Source organism: Cydia amplana, chromosome 12 (assembly GCF_948474715.1).
Source record: "Cydia amplana chromosome 12, ilCydAmpl1.1, whole genome shotgun sequence".
NCBI classification, from domain to species: Eukaryota; Metazoa; Arthropoda; class Insecta; order Lepidoptera; family Tortricidae; genus Cydia; species Cydia amplana.
The window spans coordinates 12355938-12365814 of record NC_086080.1 but is presented as its reverse complement, the minus strand read 5'-3'; the positions used below and the strand labels follow the sequence as shown (position 1 = coordinate 12365814).

The 9877-nt window shown below is 36.3% G+C and overlaps 1 protein-coding gene across 1 annotated transcript in view; it reads left to right on the top strand.

Annotated features, from left to right (window-relative positions):
- The first annotated feature begins 685 nt into the window (after positions 1–685).
- LOC134653029 (uncharacterized) overlaps positions 686–9877 on the top strand; it is a 40433-nt gene continuing 31241 nt past the window's right edge. Inside the window, exon 1 of the mRNA XM_063508310.1 lies at positions 686–689. The gene's annotated coding sequence lies outside the window, so the exon portion shown is untranslated. The remainder of the gene's footprint in view (positions 690–9877) is intronic.

The window sequence follows — 9877 nt, the reverse complement described above, 5'->3', positions numbered from 1 at the left end:
GCTCGTAGCGCCGCCACCGATCCCAGCGTTTTCCCGCTTTGTTAGGGAAAGCTACTACGAACAGCGGGTGGGTTCTCACTAGCTGCCGTATTCGAACTTCAAGATATTCACAAGAGACGACACGTACTAGATCCATTCTAGATACGTTATAGTTTAGATTTCAACTAGTTCTCTTTTGCAGCGCAATTCGGGCAACCAATGTCACTTTTACGATAGATCGTGTTAGATATCTATTAGATGTGAATTAGATCTCTAAGTAATATCTTGCGGAAATCGTTCATGAGTATCTCCAGAATCGCGGAAATGTCAAATTTGACAGGTTAGATCTTAAACATATCGTTATCGTATCTTGGCGATGTCTAAAAGATATCTAACAGATGTCTATTACAAAATCCGAATCGGGCCGCCTACAGCCCGTACTCACACATAATTAAAATCTCTGAAAGTTTCTACGCCTGACTAACTTCTATCGATTACCAACCTATTTTTATCATGAAGTTTTCTGTATTCCTGCTACGATTCAGATATAAGAAATAATATTGTCTGGAATGTCTGGTAACCCAACATAATACTTACCGCCTGCGCCTGAGTCGCCTGACTCACCCGCGCTTGGGCCTGTTTGTGACCCCGTCCCCGACAAGTCGAGACTTGCGCGCGGCACGCCCCGCCCTCACCGGGGAGGGTAATCAGGAAGAACCTATCGCTCGGGCTAAAGTTCGCATTGGAGTCTGAAGGTCTACCGCGAAGAACTAAAATCGAAATTACGTTAACTGAACTGACTGAAAGGAAAAGCGATAGAGAGGGAGATAATGATTTTTTTTGCGGAAGCACTCTGTACCTGTACCTAATTCTGGTGTCCCATCACGCTATCGATAAGATACCTATTGGAATTGGATTGAAATCGTATTAGCCCTGTTACGCCCTCTAACATTAAAACGTTAATAGGTACCCGTATTGCTATATTTAAATTAAATTAATTAAAATGTGGTTCTTGCTGAAGGCATTGCCAAAATCGGACTGGCAGTATCCAATGAGGATTACCTCCACCTCTGACAAAAAAAAGAAGGCATGTCTTGATTAGCATAAATACATAAGTATGTACATGGTTAAATAAAATAGTACACACATATAGACTGTACCTAGTTACGAGTAAGTAACTAAGCGACACAATAAATATTTTGAAATGTTACAACAAGAAAATAGTTACTTAATTCACCCACTTATATACATACAGGTACTAAAGCCAAATCCAGTTTTATCAGTGACAATAAAGCCTCAGAGTTCAACGAGGCCGCGCGGCGCTCTGCTGACGTCACTATGAGTATGATAGGTGTTTTATCGTAACTTTCTGTTAACACAAGGAAAGATTTCTCTTGGCTAAGCAAATATCAAAATACCGCTTGACATTTTTACATTCTCCTCTACTACTCGTATCTGATGCAGCATTGCAGCCAGTGGTGTACAAGTACAATAATAATTTATTGCTGGTGATAAGATAACCTATGTATCTTGACCTTTGCGGTGATGGCACAAAGAAAGATACAGATTGATATATTTAATTATAAGTATGTACTTACATACCTTCTTCTGCTTAAATGCAAATTATAATAGGGTAGGTAAGTACATAAAGATGTACATAAACCTAAAGTCTTGTCCCCATGCTGCCTTTCTTTGGATATAGGTGTTAAAGATTCATGCTATTGATCGCAAAGGTCAACAAACGGCAATGCCATGTTAATGTCTTTTCTTTACTGAATAAATTCAGGACGCTTGCTCAGTGCGTCAATAAAGAGAATGACGGTGGTGCATGTTTAATTTATCAGCATTACGTTCATTCATTCAACATGTTTGGTAATGCGGTCTATCTGTCTAATATGGGAGTCAAATTACTTTCCACGTTTCGTGTCGTGGCGTGCGGCGTAGATGAATGCGAGTCAAATTACGCTCATCGATGAACGGCCGGTGCCATTAAAAGGCCGTTGGAAGTGTATGACGGATTCTCTTACGTCAGAGGAAGCGCTTCTTTTCACCGGCCCGGCCCACCCCCGGGAGAGAAGCGATAAAAAGAGAAGCGGAAATGCTCGTCCGTCCGTCTGTCAATGCGGCGACAATGTCGTGCTATCTGTGTTAACGAGCGATTTATTTTCAGTCGGTCGCGGCGTGAACGGCCGCGGCGGAATTTCGGCCGCGAGGAGTCGGTTTCCGTTAGCTGGCAGCGTCTTGTCAGCCCAGCGCTCCGGAGCCGGCGCCGGCGCATGCAGTCGCCATCGCCGCTCCAGCTGACCACCGGCTCCCTCTTGCGACCATATTCGTACAAAGAAATTTCGAGATAGAGCTGACTCATACCGCGTCAACTGACGTTGTCGCACTTCGCTTAGTAACAAACACTTATAATGAGCACTATGTAATTCGCTTTTTGTCACAAATTCTTCATGAAAATTTTCGCACAAGTTTTTGGGTGTTCTTACCTGGTAGAGTTAATCGCAGGTGACGTTCGAGGTCCATTAATCGGGTGGGTCCAGTGGTCACTCAGAGCATTGTGCACAGTAATATCCGACAGTAATGGCACTGAACGACGGCGCGCGCGTCGGTCTGACGGGCGCGCGCTCACGGAACTGACTGCGCCGACGCTGCATTTGGGTCACTGTCAAGCGGTATGGTGGGGCGGACAGACGTTCGCCTCTGAAAATTTATTAGCGTCTCGCGAATATTTTTCATCGGCCGCAGGCGTTTTTCCCTCGCGTCTTGCAACAATGCGCTCGATACAGATTTTGGAGGACGCTGAATGCGTGGCGCGCTCCATTTTACGGTTCCGGCACTCATAATTACACTTTGTATATTATTCACAAGTTGTACCTTCATTTAATTAATTTAGCCAAAACGCTTGCTCTAGAGGTCATAAATTCATAATAAAGTTGGTAACGTATTGTATTGATATTAAATGTTACGTTTCCCAATAATCCTTCAAGTTGAAATATTTCCCACGTGAAGCAAATATCTTTGTAACATGTTTCAGGCAGATACGTTAAAGCTGTTAGCAAAATTATCTTCTCAGTTCGATTTTAAGTAACTCGTTAATTAGGTAGTTACAGTTCCTCGGGTCACTTTTGTTCGATCTCTGGGACTTGATTCTAACATGTACCTAGGTACGAACCCAGGACTCCATCAGCCTTACCTGATTCAGTGGGCACATTGCCATCTGCGTATGAAACACGACAAATGTTACCATTAATATAGTGATATTACTATTAACAATACCTACCTTACGGAAAAGTCACCATGTTATTCTAGTAGAATAAAATATAGTGTTTGTTTATCTAGAATTCTAGACTACTGCCCACCACCTTCTTTTCGGTGAGTAAATCAAACTACCTTTACAACAAATGTCACATTGATGTCATTAAACATTAGTAAGGTAAGTTTCTCATAAACCCCTGCAGTTAATTCATTCATGCCCATAGGCTATGGTGGGATTACAAATTCTCAAAAGAATGTTCTATTCTCATTGATAATTCGGCGCCGACAAGTCTGCCACGCCACGAGCTCGAGAAAGTTCCCACAAGTGAGTGTTGAACCTCGTTGGTATGCTTAGGTACAGAGTGGGTAGCGACCGCGGTTCTATTCTATCTAATTCATAGCATTCACATTTTCGTTTCGATTCTTACCATGTTTCTGGTAACTTCTGGTATAAGTAAGTAACTTGAACGTCTTGAACTTTATATTTGTATCAACTAGCGTAGTCAAAATCCATGGTATTAAACAATAGGTACTTACTGCATTTTGTGAATTGTATAAAACATCTCAGGATAGAATGTTAGAGACTGATATTTTATGACACAAAATACTCTATGTGGTTATCTACAGGTTATTAGATATTACGACTAGAACAAAAAGAACGAGTAACTAATTATTTGTTTTGTTATTTTTCAAACTATCAGTCATTAAAGCTTGTAATAAATTGAAATCTAGAGCCATCTTTAAAAATGACGAAGGGATAGTAAAAATAATTGTAGGTATTATTATGGTAGAACAAGTAACAGATCAATAGCCATTTTATTAACTTTTAAACACCTGTACGGATATGATGGTCGTTCTTGTCTACGTGACAGCGTGATAAAACGGTGTCCGTCACTTTCTTTCCCACGGTGTTAAACAGTGACAGTTATTTTATCACGTGGATAAAGATGGATAAAGCTATCCATAATAGGCTGGCTGCTATTTAAGAGACCAATAAAAATACTGACATAATATTTAATATGTACTTATTTATTTATTTGATCTTTATTGCACAATACGGAGGTACAAACGGCGGACTTAATGCCTTAAGGCATTCTCTACCAGTCAACCAACCAAGTGTCTTTTAAAGTATGTAAATGAATTTGACACCAAGACTATATGAAATGAATATAAACTATATAAGTATATAAACGTACATGTATTATGATGTATTATGTTGATACGAGAGGCAAGGTGTGTTACGAATAGAAAATTCTTGTTCCAGAATATTACTACTTAGTGTACAAATTAAACATTATAGAGAAGACAAAGTAAAATTAACTGTTGAAAGTCCATTATTAATGTACAGTTTAATAAAGAAAAGTTTTAGCTTACGGGTACGGGTTGTTGATTATTATCATATATCGGGGTTTCCGGTGCGGGAATGTTTTAAATTTACACTAGCCAAATAACAGGTAAAAACTGTAAAAAACGATACTAATTTAACATTTCTAAGCACATTTGGATCTTACTACCTACGTTTAATTCATAGTTTGGTAATTATTTTACAATAAACAAAGTTATAAATACACGAAATCATTCTAAAACAAATCATATACGTACGTAAAACAAATCATATACAGTATAAGATAATAATGTACTTACCTACGCGTAACTGTTGAGTTGGTGATACACGTGTTGACGTCTGTACACACTAATGTCTATGTTTATAATTAGAAGACGGGCACAGCAACAGTAATCAATTGTGACTCAATAATAATTAAGGCTAGGAGAATATGCCACATTTTTTGTTTGGGCTGATTGTTAAGGCGAATAAAAATAGGAATAAAAATTATGTTCTACTTTCTAATACATGAGCCTTTTTTTAACTTACATACATTCGAATGAGCTGAGGTCTAATTTTATTAAAAAAATCAAAAAGTTCAAAAACAATTTTGGACGAGCTATTAAAGAGTGATAAAATGAGGAGAATTAAATTATTGTTTTTTTTTTATTGTATTGTATCTGTGCAATGGCCAGTGAAAATGTGGATCTAAATCTTACTTGGACCTACAAAAGCTGCTCTAGTTTTCGGCTCAAAAGAAATATTGAAAGTGGTTGATGCTTTATTTGATAGATATCATTAAAACTTCATATTATATTCCTAAAAATAGTATAAAAAATATTCTATATACAAAAATAGTCTAAAAATATATATAATAACCCAAAATAAGTAGTTTAACCAGCTAAACTTCCCTGAATTTCGTGTCATTTTGTCTATTTTTAATTTAACTATGTGTCGAGCTAATTTTCCAATAAGTGTAAATTTTCACAAGAAATAAATGTATTCATCTTAAATTAATATTTTATAAAATACCTACCAATATTTCTGATCGTGTTTCATGTCAGCGTATTTTCGTGTACCATCTCTTACCTCATTAAAATACCTCGACTTTGCCTATCATGCAAAATATGCCTTAAGAGAATCTGAAATTCCTAAAAATGGTCTCTTTTCTTCCAAATTATTAAGAATTAGGTAGGTATACCTAGACAACTAATATTTAGTAGAGAATAACTTTTTTTTTTCACCAAATTACGGTCGCTACCCAATAGTATCACTGCTAAATAAAAAATCGTATGACTAGTTTCTACTATTAGCTAAAAGCTACACGGGGTGATTTATGAGACGTGATTCTAATGACATTAAATTTGACACTTGTCACGGATAAAGCAAAGAGTAACCAAAACCATGCATGCGAATGCATACCTAATTAAAAAGCTTTTTGTTTTCAACACAAAAAAATGTTATACTGATATTACTGGTACGAAACCGTAGATTAAAATTTACCTACTGAATCCGTAGGATTAATCTTGGTCACGCGTCTACTGAATCACCCCATATATTTGATCGTAAAATAGGTCTCTATTTCTAGTACCTCTACAGCAGTGGTTCCTAACCCCGGTAATTACCCCCTTGGGGGTAAAACTGGTATTTTGCGGGGGTAATAAGCTAACCTAATTTAACAACAAACGTACACGTTTTATTTTTTATTACCATTGGGAGGAGGGGTAAAATCAGGTTCCCTAGTTAGTCATAGGGATGACCGGACTGAAAAGGTTAGGAACCACTGCTCTTCAGTCTCTACACTAGGTAACTAAAACAAAGAGAAGATTATTCAACAGTGAATACCAATGAAACAATGCATATTATCACGGATTACGAAGTAAGAAATTCAACGGGTTTTCACGATAAAGAACCGGTAACAACCTATGAATCTTATGATTTATGATGAGGGCGTTTTTTTTTAAGTTGTCTCCTACACTTTTTTTCAAATTTGGGATTTTTTATGTTATTTCTACTCAGAATCACGAGCTCTTTCTATCCTAATAGGAGAAAAAAAGTGTCCCAAAGTTTCCATACATTTTTCGGTCTTTCCATTCCGCGACCGCCATACAAAGTCTATGAAAAATGGTGACGGAATGGAAATAAAAACCTTAGGACACTTTTTTTCTCCTATTAGGATAGAAAGAGCTCGTGATTCTGAGTAGAAATAACATAAAAAATCCCAAATTTGAAAAAAAAAGTGTAGGGGACAACTTAAAAAAAACGCCCATGATATGTACGTGAAATAAGTGACGATATTCGGTGTCCGCTGGTTCCGGTCACACTGCATTCCGGACGTGACTACCTTTTACTTTTCGACTACTATTGGAGATAGGTATCGATTGGTATTGAGGAAATAATTAGACACGTCACACCCCGTGCGTTACTTTAAAAGAACGTAAAAGAGCAAACCTTAATTAATAAGAAATAAAAACAAAATCAATAAAAAATATGAAAGTATAAAATGGGTTAACTCATAACTATACTTAATCGTGGAACATAGACGAAGAATAAAATAAATGTTGAAGTCGAAGTCAAAGTCAAAATATACCTATTTTATTCATGTAGGTACGCCTAGAACCAAGCACTTATGAATCGTAACATATATTATCTTAAGCTAATTATCAGAGCAATTTATTGATTTTATTATTCCATAATAATATTGGATTATTATACAAATCAAATTTAACACTAAGAATTTCACAAAACGATCGTCAAACATGAAAAACAATAAAAAACACTTCAAGGATGTTTCTAGAATAAAATCTAAATATAAAAAAAAAACATGAAATGAAAAGAAGTAAGTACATACTTACATGAGGAAATCCTCATCAATTCAACCTAATAAATAATTAATTATTTCGAAGAGCAAACCAAGGTTTTAATTGTAATGTCGTAATAAAGCAAATTAACAGGTTAAAACTTAAAAACAAAATCAATTATGTATAATTATTCAAACATTACGTTTTTCCTTAACTGACGACTGATGGGCACTCTGACCTATAAAATAATTATAATATTAACTAATATTGAAAACACTGAAATACTGTAATACCAGCAGGCAAGGAAAGTATTTTGCATTAATTCATGTCATCTGGTGGGAATTGTTTAATGGGAAGTACGAGATGTAAGTACGAGGTTTTCAAATGACTCCATTACACGGTAAATGTATAATTATGTCTTTTAAAAACAGTTCAAACCTAATAATAAAGTACATTTTAAGTTTCCCGGAAGATTACACTTGTTAAAAAATATTAGTATTGTAACATGGTCTAGATATGTTTGATGAATAAACATCCATTTCCTATTTTAAAAATTGGTTGTAATCAACACGTTTGAAATGATCAAACACCAAGCAGCCTGCACACTGCACGGTATAACCGCTTACTTTTGTTAAGTATTAACGAGTTAGTCATTGACTGTTTGGCAACATATAAGAATGACGCGACTTTGCTGTGATTGAAAAAAAATCGCGGCAAAATGATGGCTGGCAGGGCGGGGCGGGGGCGTGCCGGGGGCGGGGCGGGCGCACCGCCCCCTGACTCACCGGCGCCCGTGCAAAGTCGCGCGACGCCACGAGCGGTTGGTGTGAACGAACTCGATAATTAAGTACAACTTAATTGTCGAGATTTCTACGTGTGCTTTATAGATTAATATTTCATATGGGCCGAAGACTGCACCATACGGGACGTGAACGTGAGTCAGATTGGCGCTCACTTCACTAACGCTGTAGGTAATGCATTGCTAATATGTATAAACGATCACTGTGACGTCTCACAGGAAAAGTGAAAGGAACGGAACTATGATAGCGCTATGAATAATAATACATACCTAGTTATCAGCGATGTTGTATAGCTGTTAAAACTGTAGATTACTCAAATAAGTGGTATGTTATCATGAAGCGTATAGTTTGTACATAAGAAAATGTCTGTCCTGTTACATAGTAGGTAATTCTGATTGTGGTCTATATCTTAGGTATTTAAATAAACCAGCACCGGCGTAGTTTTACAAAACAAACGCTTAACTTATCCTAAAAGGCTCAAAAACGTTCAGAAAAACTAAAAATAATTCCATCCTATTTTTTGGCTAGTACATTTTCATTATAGGTATGTACCTACAGCTTTTAAGAAATACTAGGTTTAAACATGCTGTAAAAGTCCAGTATGAAAATTAGTCTTAAAATAAATTTATTTTATGTTGCCCACAGGAAAGTACCTATAAGGAGTTGTCGAACATAAGTAAAATAAAATGCCATCCTTTTCATTAAATAATTGTTCTACAAATCATAAATATTAAAATTAGAATCATGTTCAAATCCAATTTCCCCAAAAACGGCGAAAGTTTTGGCTGGTCGCATTACGTTAGACGTTAGACTGCATTTGGGTAGTGTACATATACACCGTGTTTTTATTGAATTCCGTTAACTTCGAGGTATGGTTAAGTACGTTTAAGATAACTAAATGGCATAGTTAATTTTCAATAAAAAAAATTTTTTTTTGGTCTTTTACAAAAAAAAAGTTTAAAAAGTAATTAAATGTAGCATATAGCGTTGTTGTAACACGGACATTACATTTAACTCAACCAAACAATTGAAATCTGTGACATATCAATGTCATTTCGAACATCGATTGACCGAGATTGTACTTAAGTTTAGTAGCAAATGTATGAACTCATTCTAAACACTAATCAATATGTAAATCGGCCCTAAGGCAAGTGTACACGCTTGTAGAGGCCTTATAGGAAAAAAATAAATTATTGATTATGTCCGAAATGGAGTTAATTAGAATATCGGTGTCTTTGAGAATACTCGATTTAAGCTCAGGAATGCACCCTTGAAATTAACGGAAATCAAAAAAAAAAAACACGGTGTAGAGTGATTATTTTAAATTATGCTGCAATTTAGTTTTGCAATTTACTTGTAGTGTGACTTTTTCCAAGAGTCCAAGTCTCCCAGAATCCCGGGTATGGTATGTATTCTATTTGTATTGCATTTTACCCTTAATTAACGATCCTATTCTAATGAAGGCTAAGTGCTTTAAGACGGGAATAAACCCGTAATCGTAACTTCTTGGGCCATAAATATCCCCTATCGTAAAATTAGCATCAGCCACCACTCATAATCGTAGCAGACTTAACACGGCCTGACATTTCTTTTAGATTCACGCCATTTGCAGATGTGTTTTTGTGCCCATTAGGTAGGTACCTACTTAATCAATATACATACCTACATATAATTAGGACCTGAAATATTTTAATGATTACTATAAAGATAGTAGG